Below are 17,869 nucleotides of genomic sequence, written 5' to 3' on the forward strand. Positions count from 1 at the left end.
AGCCACAGTCACCTCTAATGGAAAAGAAGAAAAATAGCATTGACAACTTTTGGCAGGTCTCATCATTAGAATGCCCATATTGCCAGAAAGAAAAGAAGCTGCAGCCAATAATATAAACCTAGAAGTTCTTTAGGCCCTGAGGAAGAAAGTGACAATACAGTGTTACAGCATTAATTGTTTAAGAGCACTGATCATTGTAATGGGGAAACTGCCTCCTTGTTAACACAGTTATTTTCTACAAGGTATTTGAGTAAATGTCCCATTAGAAAAACAGCATTAGGGGTTTCAATATGTAAAGCAATATGTAAAGATATACTCATTTGCAAAATAATGTGTGACCTATGTGCAGCCCAAGGTCCCCTAAAAATAGAGTGTTAATATAGAAGTTATAATTAGTATATAATTGAGTAGTTATTGAAAAACAAGTAAGAAATTTATTTCCTAAACCAATAGAAATTATACTTTTAAAATCCATTTGAGAAAGAGAGCTATTCGTACACATATATACATATTTACATATGTATGCATATATATTCACACATATATATATTTTCATATCAACATCTTAAAAAAGACATTTAGACTTTCTTCTGCTCACCTGCAATTTATGCATTTCAACTCCATAGTCAACCTTGACCGATAGATCATTTTAAGAGATGGAGAACTTTCTTTCTTTTTGAAGGAAGTAGATTATTCTCTACATAGGACTAAAGCAACAGCAGTGGCACTGTTTAAATGGTGCTGGGCTAAATGATCTCTCATTTTTCTTTTTTCAGTCCTGAGGATCAAAGCCAGGGCCTCAGTGTATGCTAAGCAAGCACTCTACCACTGAACTACATCCCTAGCCCTGGGCCAGATACTCTCTTAAGGAGCTGTCTAGATTTAGATTTAATACTCTGCTTGCAGGATCTAGCAAAACCTAGTCAGTTCTGTGAGATACATTTCTAACATTTGTGGCTTCAGTTATTTTTGCCTCTGGAATGCATTATTTGGTTAAGTCCAATGATGGTGCTGTCAAAAATTTTTTCTTAAAGGGTAGTTTAGTCCACATGCTATATTAAGACTGTCGACAGTTCCTTTTTTGGAAAAATGAACTCTTGAGTGTAATAGAGAGATAAAAGTGAGAGAAGTGGTACATATTGGGAACTGGTAAGTGATGGCAAGTAACCTGGGTATCTGATATAGCTCAACTTGTGAACTGGCCTTTTCTAATCATAAATGGGGTGATACACTCCTAAAGGCTCCGAGTTGAAGTCAATTGAGAATCAAGCAGAGAACAGCTATATCTTTTTAAAGCACTTTTGCTTCCCAGACCTCTGTGTATCTCACCAAGGCAAAATGCTACATATAGGGCAGTTTATTTTTTAAAGCATTTTTTGCTAGCCTCCTTGCAGAATCAGCCTGATGGGTACGATGCCAATTTCTACAGACTTGCTCTGGTATATGCAGCACAAGAGCCAGAAATGTTTTTGTAGTCTGGATGTAAGTACTTTCTGAAATTTCTTGCCTTGAAAGATTCTAACTTAGCACAATTATGGAACCACATCAACACTTGAACAGAACTATGTCTTTTCTGAGCAACATTAACAGTGATGAAAAATGCACATCGGGCAATTAGATTGCAACTAATCAAGAGCACCACTTCAGTCTATTATGAATGATTTATATATAGTGCATTGGATCTGGAGATCATTAGTAATAATATGATACTCTATTATAATTATAAGGTCACCTTGGTGATCATTGTCAAAGGTGACAATAATGTTATTGACCTTCATTTTTGAAAAATTGCATTTAAATGTCTTATTCTGCCTCATTTTGCTGGTAGAAAAATTAAATTGTTCTTACTACTGCATTTTTCTTCATATGTAAAAATAATAGATTTGGGGATTACTTGATTGATAAATTGGGGCCACAAGGTTAATTAAGTGTCAATCATACAATATTGGAATGTTAAAGTTTAAAGTTGTCTTTTTCTTTTTTCTTTAGCTTTAATTCACTACACTGCATTTTGTAAATGGAGTTTTGAAAAATCCAAAACATGTAACTTTTTTTATATATGGGTAATATATGTTCATTTTAGAAAAGTTAGAAAATATGGATACACAGATAAAAGAGAATTATATACTTTACATATATAACATTTTTCTACACTGGACACACTTTATAATGTACTTTTCCATTTATCAGTATTTTGTGAACATCTTTATGTCAATAAAATGTTAAAAAATATATATATATATATACATATATATATATACACACACACACATTTGTAAAGAGTAGAGAGAGACAGAATTGAAAACAAAAACAACCAAAAATGTAAGGAAAAAATTATAGTCTCTCCCTCCCTTAACTCTTCCAAAGCATAATTTAGGAGCAGCAAATGAAAGCTATGGGTACAAATGATATGAAGTGACGATTAAGTTCCCTTAAGTGTTCCCATGTCATATTTAAGGGTTGGTTAGTTAGTAATCATGTGGCTGTTCCTTGATCTGTTTAATCAACTTTCATTTATTGGATATTTAGATAATTTCCAATGTTATTATTAAAAATCATGAAAAATTCTTACACACATTTGTTTACATCTCTGATGATTCCCTTATAAATGTATGGATACAAAATAACTGGATCAAAGGAAGTGCATATTTTAAAGGTTTGGTCCCTATTGACAAGTTGTCCTCCATAATACTGTACCAAATTTACATTATTGGTGAAAGATTTTTTAAAGTTTGTATGTTAAAATTCCCTGTGACTTCATATAGACACTATAGAAACTACAGGAAGAAGTGTATCTCTTAAGTGGAGTAGATTAGTGGGAATCATTATATAACAGCACAACTCCTGCTTCAGTATGACACATGGAAGACATATTTTACAGTCATTTTTAAACTGTCAAATAAGAGATGTCATGTGGTCCTTTGAAAAAATGAATGAATCGAAAGTGATAAGATATGAATTTTAATCCTGGCTCTGCCAACCAACCATATATGTGACTTTGTGCAAGTTATTTAACATTTCTGGGTCTCAGTTTCCTAATTGTATAACAGAGTTGTTTTGAGAAATAAATGAAATGTATACGATTGTTTTCTGTAAACTATAAAGGACTATATATTTTTAAAATTTTGTAGTTGTTGAGGGACAGTATGCCTTTATTTTATTTGTTTATTTTTATGAGGGCTAAGGATAGAACCCAGTGCCTCAGGCTAAGCAAGTGTTTTGCCACTGAGCTATACAGCCCCAGCCTAAAGGACAATATTAATGTAAGAAATTACAATTGGTATGCACTTTACATTGCTATAAACATCTTGAAATCATGGACATTTCATCTCAAAATGAGTAGTATGTTGAATGAATATTGGATAGTGTTTTGTTGGGAGAATGTGGAGCAGGCAAGAGTTCCACACTCTTCAAGGTATACTGTGCTACAAATAAGGAAATCTTTGAGAATGTGGATGTGGTTCAGTGGTAGGAGCTTGCCTAGCATGCCTGAAGCCCTGGGTTTCATTCACCTGCAGAAAAACGGAAATTCTTTAATAGCAGCATAGTTAATATAATTGTTTGTAGTTACAAGCAGAACTTTTTAAAAAGCCGACTTTTCATCCCTTATGAATCACAAAATGGAATTTTTGTATAGTCAATACACTCATCTCACATGCCCATGCTACATGTATTTCCTCTCCTCCCTTAATATAAGGTTTACTCTGGACTTGTTTGTACATATGTTTGAAGGATAATTTGGCTTAATTTGTTTACAGGAACTACAAGGGTGACCGTTATTCAGCTGTCTCGTTTTTGATTACCTTAACTTCTGGATCTATCAAGGTATGTGCATTCTGCACTGAACTTTACTTTGGAAATTAAACATATAGCTATATAATGTGAAAAGAATAGATAATTTCACTGGTATTATCTTATATTTATTGAGTTTTATGTAAATGAAATGCATTGTTTTAAACTTCTTGCCATCTATTTGTACATGTCATAGATAAGATTGTGCCTATACCCCATAATTATCTTTGCAAAACCAAATATGCAGGCTGTCCTATATGTTTGAATAATTATGTGCCTTTTTCATGTACAGATATTAAAACCAGGACACTCCTTGACTAATGGAACCATCTTCAGAGTGTGAAGGAATAACAATGGCTAGTGAGAATGTTTGCAAAACTATTTAGTAGTTTTCACTGAGTACAAATAAATATGACATTTCTCCATATCAATGGAACAAATGTTTCTACTCAGAAAATTTACCAAGGAAATATCTGTCTTTGATTTTTTAGGAAAGTCACAGTAAAATATTGATATTGACACAGATTTTGCATTAATTTATTTATCCTTTTGTTCTTTCACCTATTCATTTATATGCCCAATAAATATTTATTAAGCAACTATCAGGAAAAAGGTGCTGTGCCTTATCTCTTGGTAAATGTGCCAATGAAGATAGAATTCAACTGGAATATTGGAAATGTGTTTTCTTCTATAGTCAGACTTCTCTCAGATGTAAGATGTAAGAAAACATGGCAAGATGGGGAATCTCTCTCTTTGGTTTTAATTCTTATTAAGAATATTTGTCAATATTTAATTGGTAGTAAAGAGGGAATTTTTTCACTATTTGGTTCCTACATTTGGCAGTACTATGCATCATTGATCAAATATGAATTCATATTCTAAGTTATAATAAAGTCAAAGGATGATCTGAATTTGTGGAAAGTTGGTTGTTTGGCATCACTTGATACTTTCTTTAAGTGCAAAATATGGAAGTAGATTTAAAAATAAAAATTCTTAGACTTTACATTGCCTGTTGAAAAATATTCTAAAAATATCTCATTGAGTGGGGCTGGGGCTGTGGCTTAGGAGTAGAGCACTTGCCTAGCACATGTGAGGCCCTGGGTTCGATCCTCAGCACCACATAAAAATAAATTAATAAAATAAAGGTATTGTGTCCAACTACAACTAAGAAATAAATATTAATTAAAAAAATAAATCTTTTAAAAATCTCATTAAGGATTTCATTAATTGAGTTCCAATTCAAATTAGTCTGTAATGGGAATTTAAAATATGTGTCTCACTTTTAACTTTACTATACATAGTTTTATTTGTCATTCTTCCAGAGGTTCGGTTTTTAAGAGGATAATAATTCATATCACTTCAAAACAAAAAATAAGATCATAGAAATTTATGGAGGAAGGAAGCCAAGATTTTCAGATATTGAGTCTTTTGTGAAAATAGTTTTCTTGATTTTGGAATTATGAGTTTTTCTGTTGCTTGATACTAACTGCAGGATATTTTTCAAACTAAGAAAGTTTAAATGTGTGACAGATCTTAGCAAATGTGAATGAATAGAACAGAATGGAGGGGAAAATTCCTGACAGGCCCCAAGAATGCACACTTATAAAAAATAAATAATACTGAATATTTAAAAGGTTCAGACAGCAGCTAGTTTTCCTTCTTTAGAGACAACATGGCATAATAGAAAAATTCTTGCCTGTCAATCAGAAAGCCTGGGCTCTACTCTCAGCCTTATATTTGTAATATGTTACTCCCTTGGCACACTTCTCCTCTCTGAGCCTTAGTTTTCTCCTATATACACTAAAATCTTTGGGTTGGGTAGTTCTAATTTTCTTCCTGCTCAAATATTCTATAGTTTTTAGAAAATTAAGGATTTTTCTCAGGAATCAAGATGGGTGATTGAATTGGAACATACGCACTAGTTCTTTTAAAGATTGCAGCTTATTTCAGTGGTTTTCTGAGTTGGTAAAAGGACATTTATTTTTCTTTGACTTAAAGCAATTGTGTATCCTAACACCACTACCACCCACTCTTCCACCCCCTCATATGCCAGTACTGGTATTATACTAAATAGATTGAAGTCTAAGTTTAGCTAGTCATTTCAAGTTTTCTTCCTTGATAAAAATGCTTAACTGGGAGATACTTCCATGCTGCTCCACTTACAGTCTCTTAAAGTTCAGCAAACTCTTTCTACTCTCTTGCAAGGTCAAGCATTTCTCTGTGCCTTGGAACTAGCCAAGTGCATAACCCGATGACTTCAGACTCCAGTGCTTTCAATCTGGCACCCTTCATGAGCATTGAATTTGCATTAAAGCATTTAAAATATATTCTCCTTCATCTACATATCACAGCAATAACAACCTGGGCACAGGACAGTGTCTGGGAGCAAATAACCACTTGGAGTTAACGATCTGAGGGGCAGATGAAGGACCATTGACTCTTCCTAGTCAGTCCTTCATCCCTATAAAATGCCTATTCTTGAGGTGCCAAGCTTTCAATAATTTTTTTTCTGTCTCACATCAGATTAAGTAGTGGCCATAAATAATAGCATTTAATACATAATAATGAGATGTGGCAATGCAATAAAATATCAACAATTCTAGCACTATATAAAGATGGCTATTCTGATCAAACCAAAAGAGGGAGTGGTAAATGAAGTTCATGAATCATAGTATTTTGGAAGTGACTCTCACCTTACTGATTTAAAAGGAAATGTAAGTAAGAATTCATGTGGTTTGAGGGAGCAGTTCCTTTTCTTTTGCTTCATATTCCACTGATGGATGATCCAATTTGGAAATAATAAAAAATGCCTCTGACATCTATTTTAAGTGGATTTTTGATATAGTGTATGTTGAGATTCCCCCCTTTAAAGCCTTAGGTTAATTTTATGAAATCTCCACAGTTCTGAACTAAGTTACAAATATGGCTTGACAAATGTTCTTTTACAGATGAAGCAGTGTTCATGCATTTATTACTATGACAGACATTGTCTCTACAAGGTGGCAGGCATTGTACTAGATGTAGGGGAATAAAATCCATTAGGGTACATGGTCCTCACTCCAAAGTTCATGGTAGAAAGTTGAGGATTGACCTATACACAGAGAAATAAAATAATCAATCTTGTAGGTGTGCAGCCATATGAATTCATTTGCTCATGGCATTTATTTTTCTAATGAGAAATATTTAGGGCTGGGGACATAGCTCAGTGCTGGAGTGTTTGCCTAGCATGCATGAGGCCCTAGGATCCATCTCCAGTACCACAGCTGGGAAAAAAAGGTAAATGAGAAAGATTCATCTATCAAAACCTACTTGGTAGGGCAATGTTATATATAATCTAAAATAGTCCCCCACTCAAAAAATTTATAGGTATTGTTGGTTATGGTAGGCAGAGTACTTGTGAATATGTTGTATTACATGGAAAAGATTAATTAATGAGGTATATGGAATTAAAGTTACTAATCAGCTGGCCTCAAGATAGGAAGATTATTCTGGTTATCTAGGTGGGACCTATGTAATCACAAGGGTCTTAAAGTAGAAGGAGGAAACAGAAAAGAGAGAAGCAGAGAGATGGCAACATGAGAAGAACTCGAACTGACATTTTTGCCTTTGAAGATGAAGGAAGAGGACAAGGAGTATGGGTAGCTTTTAGAAGTTTGAAAAGGCAAGACCACAGATTTCCCCTGGAGCCTCTGGGAAAGAATTCTACCTTGCTGACATCCTGATTTTGGCTTATCAAGACCCATGTCAGATTTCTGACCTCCAGAACTCTAAGATAAATCTGTGTTGCTTTATGCCATCAAATTTGTGGTAATTTACTATAGCAGCAATAGAAAATTAGTACACTGAAGTTTATCCAGTACAGAAAATTTGAGAAGTGTCTAGTTTTCAGCCAGGCATGATAGCTGAAAGGTATGGTTCAAATCATGAGATATCTGTCCAGTGACCATTTTTTTCTGGATATATGTAACAGGTCCTTCCATATGAATTACAGCCATTTGTGATGTCCCTGAAAAACTTTAAAACTTCTCTCACTCCTGTTCCCAGTTTCAGAGAGTACTTAGGCTTCTTTTCCTCTCCTGTGGGCCACTTGTGCTCCTTCCTCCCTTCTCCCTTGCCCTGCATCTCTTTTGTTTCATGTCTCGGATATAGATGAGAAGTAAAACTTTTCCTTCCTTCTTTCATGGGGTGTCTGAAGTAGTGAAAAAGATACAGGTAGTACTATTACAACAGATCATCCTGACTTATGTTTTATGACAAGCAAAATACTGAGAATTACATATAGTGTGAAACAGAAGTCTCAAGCTACTGGCCTTCTGCTCAGGACTAGTCTAAAGAAATGTTTTGTTTATAACTCAGGATTGTTCCTACCCTCCTTTCTTCCTCTTCTCTCCTCCCTTGTCCTTTGTGATTCCATAGAACCTGCCACTCCTTATTTTCTTATTCCATGTTTACATGACTGACGTGTTACCAGCTTGATCTTTGGGCTATAGAAGTTAAGTGCATATGCTTTGGGGGTTAAGTACATGAGAAGATCTAGTGCTGCTGCATATTGGCTGTACAACTTGGGCAAGTAGATTAAGTAAAATAGTTAAACTTCAGTCTCTCCAGCTCTAAAATGGAGATAAAATTTTTACCTGTTACATCATTGTGTTGTAAGATTTAAAGTGGCATATACATGACCCATAAGGAACTTTGCACAATGCCCGCCATAGAATATAGTATATTCTCATTGAATACTATATATTACTCCCATTACTATTATTGCTATAGTAATGGCACAAAGGAGTCTATCAATGTTATCTAGTCGGGGAATGAGAAGCACGTATCAGAAAGGCTTCATGGAAGAGGTAATGCTGGTAATATTAGAGCCAGTGTGGACTCTAGGGAAGTAGAAAATGATAGTTTGGTATTATCAGATGAACAAATGATAGAGATAGGAAGATCTTCTAAGGAAAAGAAGCTATGGCACAAATATCAAATAGCCTGGTGTCTCAGAGGAATTGCATATCGTTTTATACAGATTGGCATGAGTAGAAGGTAGGCATGAGAAGCGATAGGTATGCTGAGGATCATGTAGAAGGACTTGTATGGTTTGTGTCCTACTAAACAGCATCTTTTTTTTTTCTGTTGGCTAGTGTTTGTTTTTTTTTTTTTTTCTTTTTACTTGTTCTTTTTAGGTCTACATCACAGTACAGTGTATTTTGACATATACATACATGCAGTATAGTTTATTCTAATTAGCATCCCATTCTTGTGGTTGTACATGATGTGGAATTACACTGATCATGTTTTTGTATATGAACATAGGAAAGTTCTGTCTGATTCATTCTACTGTCTTTCCTATACTCAACCCCTCCCTTCCCTTCATTCCCCTTTGTAGAATCCACTGAACTTCTATTGTTCCCTCTCCCATGGCCAGTGGTTTTTAAAATGTCACTTGTGAAATTCCAAGTTTGGTATATTGCCCATTAAGTCTCTGTCTTGCCAAAGGGCAACCACAGAAACAAGTCCTTCTAGGAACACAGTCTAAAAGCCCCTGCTATAGGCAAAGAGGAACAAGGGAAGGATTTTTTTTTTTTAACTGGGGATTGAACTCAGGGATACTCGACCACTGAGCCACATCCCCAGCCCTATTTTATATTTTATTTAGAGACAGGGTCTCACTGAGTTGCTTAGCGCCTCATTGTTGCTAAGGCTGGCTTTGAACTCTTGATCCTCCTGTATCAGCCTCCGAAGCTGCTGGGATTACAGGCGTGTATGTGCCACTGCACCTGGCTAGGATTTTAATAATCACTTTTGTGACAAAGAGAGTTCACCCTGGTTGTAGTGTGGAAAATGGATTGGAAGAGTCAAGACCAGAAACCAATCACAAGACTATTATTATGGGCCACATGGAAGATAAGACTCAGAAGGCAATTAGCAATGTGGATGATGATAAAATGATAGATTTGATTAGTGGTTCTCAAACTTGAGTGTTGTATAAGAATTACTTGCAGGGCTTATTGAGACATAAATTGCTATATTGTACATCTGACTTTCTGCTTCAGTTGATCTGGGGTGGGACCCAAGAATTCACATTTCTAACAGATTCCCAGGAGATGCTGACACCACTGGTTCTGGGACTATAGTTTGAAGACCAGATGATTTTAGATATACTAACTATGTAGAGTGACAGACATGGATCAATCATTAGATATGGGGATCAAGGGAAGTGTTTTTTGCTTTGGAAAACTAGATAGATGGTGATACAATTCAGCATTACTAAGAGTAATTTAGACTGAGTTGAACTAAAATGTCCATCACCCTAGCAAAGGCAGGGCAGCTAAAAAATCTTTAAACAACATGACTACAGTAACTCTGCATTGTGTACAACCACAAGAATAAAATCCTAATTAGAATATGTTAGACTTCATGTATGTATAATGTGCCAAAATACATTCTACTGTAATGTATATCTAAAAAGATCAATTAAAAAGAAAAAAGATAAAGAAAGATTCATGATCAGATCTTGGGCTGCCTTATGGACAACTTGACCCTGTACTTCTGTACTAGCTTCTCCTATTTCCACCCCACCCTTATTTATCTGCCTTGGTGCCTTTCACATTCAGGAAGTAAAATTATAGGTCTGGGGTAAGGGAGGCTAATGGTTCCATTTTATGCCTGTTAAGTTTGGGGAAACTATGGAACATTTAAATGGGATAACGTGAAAAGATAATTAGGCTTTAGAGTTTGTTTTTAATTTAACAAAAGTTTATATCCTTGTTTCAGTTTGGTCCTTGACTCCTTTTTATGCAAAACTAAGTATAGTCAAGATATATGTCCAAATGTGGTTTGATTGAGATTTAATATAGTAACTTTCTGTATGCTTGCAGTCAATCCTATAAAGATTTCTGAGTGTTAAATTTGCTTATAGCTTACAATAATCATTTTTGTAGTATAGATCAATGAATCCAAAACATGTTCATTTTTAAATTCGCCTTGACCCAACCTTCTCTATATTACTGGTTTACCAAAAAGAAAAACCAAAGTATGGAAGAATACCCATTGCTGTTAAGTAAGGGAGAGTAAAGGAGTACTATATAGATTGTATTTTTTTCATTTTTCCTAGTTTCATTTTATTTCTGTTCTCTCTTTCCCCTCCCTCCTTTCCTTCTTTCCTTCCTTCCTTCTTTTCTTCCTTCCTTTCTGGCTTATTTCAATAGTGGTCATATTTTTCACCAAAGTTATAAGCTACACTTTAAGGTTTGGTGTAGACAGAGAAAATATCTTACAAAAAGATAAAATACTTATATCCAGTGGTGAGATGAGGAATAAAACAGGGGCTATTAGAATTTAGCAAAAAGGATTAGATAGGCTTAAATTTATTTTTAAGAAGCAGTTTTAATGGTAAGTTGATCTTTTCTGGCTCACAGTATATCCTTACAGATGTATACACACATATGTATGTGTGTGTGTGTGCGTGTGTATATATATATATATATATATATATATATATATATATATATATATATATATGTATACACATATGTACACATTTATGTTGATATATGTATGCATATGTGAGTATGTGTGTGTGTATGTATATATATATATATATATATATATATATATATATATATATACTGATATATTAAATTTCTCAATTCACTTGTCACAGTTCCATGAAGCTGTAGAGTCATCTTAATGTGGAGAGCAGAAATATGGTAAGCTGGTCAATTACAACCATTCACTGCCAAAAACTTCCGTGAAAAGATATACTTAACAGTGCCATTCATTTTCCTTTGGAGTCTGCTCATCTTAGAGACTGATTACATACTTGTAATTTGGGGATAGGACAGCCATTCATATGCTTCCATCTGCAAGGCTCATAATGAAACTATCTTGTATATTCAATTCAGTTTCTTATAACATTTAGCTCTGATCTTTCAAGGAAAATAGAAGCATTGCTCAGTTGGTACTTATTCCTCTAGCCCAAACACACACATATACTCACACACACAGAAAGAATAACAACCACTAAACTGAAAAGAAAGTGTAGGCAGTTTGCTAAATACATACAGATAAGCTATGATCTGAAATGTATCCATATTTACCAACAAGTCCAATACTGGATACTTAGGAAATGGGATTGGAGTTAATAGAAATGGCTTTTATGGATTTTGGAAAATCTGTCTAAGGAGAAGTTCTTCCTTAGGGATATTATTTTGATCCCATGATATTCCTAACCTGACATCTGAATGCAGCAATGTGTCTTTTGGGTGAGGCAAAGCCTGGCTTTTTAGACACCCATCTCACCGTAATAAATTTGAAATCACTATTTCTTCAGCCTTACAATATTTCCAAAGCATATTGAGAATCAGTATGTATTCTTTTTTTAAAACAAAAGTGCAAAGAAGAATTAAAAAATGGCAAAAATTCTTAAATAAGTATAAAGAGGAAATGTAATCCCTTGCCGTGTGCTACACAATCTGAAGTAGGGAGGGCCTTTTCTATAGAACGGATGTTGAATTGGTGACCTTCAAATATTATTCTATTTTCACTGGATACCTGACAAATGTCAGATGAAACTATTCAACTTATATGACTTTAAATGGCTGTTTTCTGAAAACACATCAGTTACTTATTTTGTCCCAGACTCATCTGTACTACTGCATATGGACTTCAAAGCACTTTAAGTGACATGGCTTAGTGTCATTGTGAGTAATAGATGGCCACTTTTGTTTGGAATATGTTCACCTTGTTAAATGGATTGGGAATAATACATGGTGTATGAGGTAAACCTTCAGTTATAAGTTCATATAAATAATATGAGCTTTCAATTACCTTAATTTTCTTTAATTTTATACCCTGATTTGTTCAAAAGCACCTTGATTGATGTTTTAATATTTTCATACAGTCTATGAGCACAAAATTAAAGATGTACTTATGCCATACCCTGATCCAAGTTACATCCCTGATATAGCCTGTGAGTACCATCTATTAGCACTAATTTGCACCAAGATTATAGTTTTAATCATAAAAGAGAACATGAAGTTATTATTCATTTTATTGCTGACAGTAGTTTGAGGAGGTGGAGGAAGGAGCTCAAAGAAGACTCTTTGGTAATTCTAAGAAAGGCTGATTTTCAGTTAAGTACATTTTTGTAAATCATTTTGTCATTTGGTAAACACACAATGATCATTCCTTCAGACAGATGAAATATTCATTAGAAAGAGAAGTGAGGAAATCACAGTACTATTAAAGAACAGCAAGGGAGTGGGAGGCCTGTCAAGAATATTCTGACCCCAGGAAAAAGAAATCAGAATTGCCATAGAAAGGGAACATAGAATGCAAACTTTATAAAAGGTTATTTCCATAAAGTCTGAGAAAATCTTGGCCTCCATTAATATTTTTGTCCCCAAGAGCCTAAACTGTAAGTATGGTATCTGCTTTGTCTGCAGAATAAAAAAGGAGATCCTCACTTAATCATTATCCTGGGAGCTGAACATCCTGCTACATTTGAATAAAAATGCCTGCTTCATTACTGATGGGAACACAGAGTTTGGTGTACCAAATGATTTACAGTAGAACTTACTAACAGGGCTATCTCATAAATGAATGGTCTGTTTAAAGAATAATACTAGTTGTTAATGTGTATAGTATCGAATGAAGTACATAATGTTCACAAATTCCAAGAAATCTACCAAATGAGTACTGGCTATTAAAAAATTAGTCCTATTATTTATATTTTTAGTTAAAATGGAAAGTGATGACATAGAAAATAGAATTCTGATGTGTTGACAATTCCATCAGTTTTTCCCTCTAGTTAATATCTCTTAAAATAATGTAAAACAGGGAACTATGGAATAACTGAGCTGTCGAGGACCTTGAGAAATCATTCACTCTAGGCTTCTTCTTTTAAGTACATGGGTATCTACCCAAAGGGTAAGTGAGCAATGTTGGTAGAATTATGAATACATAATTATTTATCAAATTTTTCAGCAATTAATTTCGTGTCCAGCACATGATAAGTACTTTACAGGTACCTAATGGAGCACATTTGTCATATTACTACTTTTTCCTACTTCTATTCCTTCTTTTTTTCCCCTATTTTTTTTTGCTACACATCATTTCCTGTTTTCTTTTCCCATTATTTGATCCTTAGTATTGTTCCAGGTTTGTTGAGGCTCTCCAGTATAATGTGGTTACTAAATACAGTCTATGCCTCTTTTTTCCTCACTACCTTTGGGACTGTCATGGAATTTATGTAAAAATTTCTTATAGAAATCAAAATTATTTTATCACTTATCCTTTATCTCTGTGACTTCTCATTTTATCATAGAAAGAAATAAAATTGCCCTGGAATAATTTGGTATACCTATGACATTCATTGATGGCTGCTCCCAGTGTCTTAATAAGATTTGCTCAAATGGTAATATCTTTGGATGTGACTAAAATTGTAAAGAGGACTGTATATAGAATATTCTTAAGTAATAATTTATCATTTTAAATGTCCAGTTTGCCAAACCACATGAAAATATTCTCTTGTGTCTAATTCCTTAAAAGATATCATGTTTTCTTAATTTTTATTTTTCTCTTCTCATACTTGAGTTTGTGTTTTTTATGTAATAAACTTAGTAGATATTTAGAAATGAGTGCTAACTTTACTCTTTCTACTTTTCAAAATCTTGAGGACATAGATAAACCTATGTGACTGACATATTTTAGACAATAGAAAATTCAATTTCCAACCCACTTTTTCCCCTTATATAGTCTTCTTTATGTGTTGTTCATTGACAAGTTGTGTGTGTGATCTTGCGAGCCACAAACAATTACTATGTGCCAAGTACTGTGCACCTCATTTTACAAGATTTTATCTCTTTGAATTCCTACAATAACTTTATGATATTTGTACAGTTTTCATCTTCAATTTTCATGTTTAGAAGACTGAGGCTAAGAGAGGTTAAGTAATTTGGCTAAGGTTACAGAGTAACTAAGTGATATGGCCAGTATTCAGAGTGTTTTTAGCTACTATTCCCTATGTCTCCATTTGTTACTAAATCCATGAACAGGAGAATTCTGTTTTCTATAAGTATTGATTCATTGTTTTTTGTTGGTTTGTTTACTTGGTTGCTCAAATTGAGGTATTCCTAAGGGCATCCCTAAGATAAAACATCTTAATCTTAAAGTAGACTTCAGATACTGCAGGCAAATATCAGACCCATCCACAGATACTGCTCTTATTGTGGATACCTCAACTAAAGGAGCTAATGTGACCCCAGTAAAATTATGAGTCTAGTAAGTATATTTTGCAGTAGCACAAGCTGCCATAAAGTGAACTGAGTAACATCATTTTCTGCTTTGCCATTATCCTTTGCTACTCATAATACTATTCTAAGAAGAACTGTTTGTCTTTTCTGTGTCAGTGTTGGTCATTTCTCATAAAGTTTCCGCGAGTGAAGAACATAGGCATTTCTTCATGGATTGTTTTCTGTTTCTTATGCTCAAATTATGGATATAATCAAGATCCATCATTACCTTTATGACTCTAATTGCTATTTTGTGTATAAATTACATTTCATAATAATTATTCATGGAATGGCACCATATTTCCAACCTCCCATACACATGTGCACTTGGATATTCTGATCTTTGAAATTCATTGTTTCTACAGGTAAGCATGATGTATTTCCAAGGTTGGATCTCCTGTTCACCTTCTTAGTTTCTGTAGGGATACCATCATTCTCCTAGCTACCTAGGCTTATAACCTTAAGGTTTTGTTTGCTTCCTTTCTTGTACATTGCATTCCATATATAATAAGTCATTATGGCCCATCAGTGTTTCATGATGTCTTTCATTTCTTCTTTTATTTTTGTACCACTACCATGAGTTTACATATAGTTTTGACAGTTTAACAGCTTGCTTATTAATCCCATGCTAAAGCATACCATATTGCCTTATTCATAGCAGGGATTCAGTCTATTTTGGTTTTTTGATTGATGGAAGTACAGGTTACCGCCTGCTTCCAGCAACAATGAGCTAGTCACTTTTGGAACTAGACTTTTTGGAGTCCGTCTTTTCCTGCACGTGTGCTTTATCTCTTTGGTAGTGTGGTGTATATATTTCATCATGATCAGTATTATATACCTGTCATTCATGAACTAAGTTGATCCTGAATTAATGAGTTCCAATGCTTTAGAAGAATATTTTATCCAGGGAGGGTGAGATAATAAGTTCATGACAATGGGGATGATATAGGCTCTCTCATTGATGAATACCTAGTATGTTGTACCGTACCTCACACTTGTAGGTATTTAACAAATGTATATTGAATGTATGAATGAATAAATGCCAGTTATAGAAGTGTGCTATCTCAAAAAGGAAAAATGAAAATCTCATGAATTTCCTTATTTGCTCTAATATATTCTGTTGAGGAGTTTGTACCTAACATGTTGAGATTTTTTTTCACATAGTCATATATCTAAGGCAATAATTAAATAAAATTTATGTTCATGCTAAATTATACTTCTTGTGGGACAACGTGGCATGATTGTGCTTGGCTACCACAAATTATATTGATGGGGTAAAATGTGTTTTCATGTCTGTAAAATGTGGAATATTATTGAATTACTTTAAGTGTCGTGTTTGAGATGAGCTTGGGCTGGTTTCTTTGGGTTTGACACATTTCAGTCTGTCATCCTATCCTTAGAGATGTTGAAAATTAAATGGGGATACTTAAATAATTTAATTTATAAGCTTGCTTACAGCTATGTGGTTTATCAAGCCAGATGTCGGTACCCTCCATTTCTTGCAGCTCAGATGATGCCAGAACATAAATTAAAATTGGTGTCTCATATCAAGGATCAGCATGTAAAAAAGAAAGAAATCTTTTAGATAGCCATTATCAGTGTAGTCTCTGCTGGGGAATCCAGTTTTTAAACCATTGGTTAATTTTGGGGAAAATGAGTCTATTTCATTCATAAAATAAGCTCAATTATATTTCAGGGGAAATCCTGTTCTCTGTATACATGATGACGTAACTCACATCTCCATAACACAAAGTCTATAATAGATATGTTATTCTAGTTTCACGCCTCCTTCCCCTCAGAAGACATTTTCTGTTGCTTTTCAAATGCAATAGATTTATTCGAATTTTTATGATTATACCGTCAACATTTCCAGTTTCTCTTTTAAAAATTGGTCTAGAGGATGTTTTAACAGGGCGTTTTTTCCTAGTGAGAAATTATGCATCTGAGATCATCTTCCCTGACATAAATGGAAAACAAACAACAGCATCTATGTAATTTAAGCTAGGTTGTGGGAGACAACTGGAGGCGATAGGAGCAATGCAGGATCTCTCCCAGCACTGCACCCATCCACAGTGGGACCGTGGGTAAGTCAATTGCTCTATCAAGGTTCATTTCTTCTCAGATAAGATGAGGAGTTTAGGCTGAATCAGCTCTCAGTTTCCTTGCATGGTCTAGAATTCTTTGAGACATTTTAAAGTCTTAAGGCAGCCTCTCTTTCAACTCTTTTTACATTATTAAATTCTATCCACACTTTAAGTCCCATGAAATATACCAAGGTTCATAATTCCAACTTGACATTCACAGATTTTTTAATTCCTACAGCATTTATATAGTCAGAATGCAGTATTTTGCATGTTTATGTAGTCATGTTTACCTCATTCTTTTTATGTATTTTTCTCTTTTTCTTTTTATGCCTTAGTAATTGTCTCCCCAAATAGACTGCAAGAGTCTTGAATATAAGCACTATGTCTTATAATTCTCCTATTTCCTTTATGGACTCTGTTACATTATGAAGTGCATAGAATTGTTAATTGATTTGGATTAAAGGCTAATTCCTTATTACCTAGGTTGAAAGAATTTACTTTGTGAATAAAGGCAACCTTTTTTCATGGGAGGCTGAGTCATACAGTAGATAAAAATAAAAGAGTATACAGGCCTCTTAGTGTCTTTGGGATTCTATAACAAAAGTACCATAAGCTGTGTGGCTTATGAATGGTAGTAATTGATCTCTCACAGCTCTTGAAGCTGGGAGGTCCAAGATCAAGGTGCTAGCAAACTGTCACGTAAGG

At 34.3% G+C, this 17,869-nt stretch overlaps 1 protein-coding gene across 4 annotated transcripts in view; it reads left to right on the forward strand.

Annotated features, from left to right (window-relative positions):
* Positions 1-17,869, forward strand: part of Tenm1 (teneurin transmembrane protein 1) — a 796,988-nt gene that overhangs the window by 14,834 nt on the left and 764,285 nt on the right. For 3 of the 4 annotated variants that reach the window (XM_015498499.2, XM_048797132.1, XM_048797133.1), the window contains exon 2: positions 3,759-3,825. The gene's annotated coding sequence lies outside the window, so the exon portion shown is untranslated. Of the gene's footprint in view, positions 1-3,758; positions 3,826-16,896; positions 17,165-17,869 lie in introns of those variants that run through there. The other variant, XM_015498498.2, reaches the window with a different exon arrangement.

The sequence above is a fragment of the Marmota marmota genome, unplaced genomic scaffold (assembly GCF_001458135.2).
Source record: "Marmota marmota marmota unplaced genomic scaffold, marMar, whole genome shotgun sequence".
In the NCBI taxonomy this organism is placed as follows: domain Eukaryota; kingdom Metazoa; phylum Chordata; class Mammalia; order Rodentia; family Sciuridae; genus Marmota; species Marmota marmota.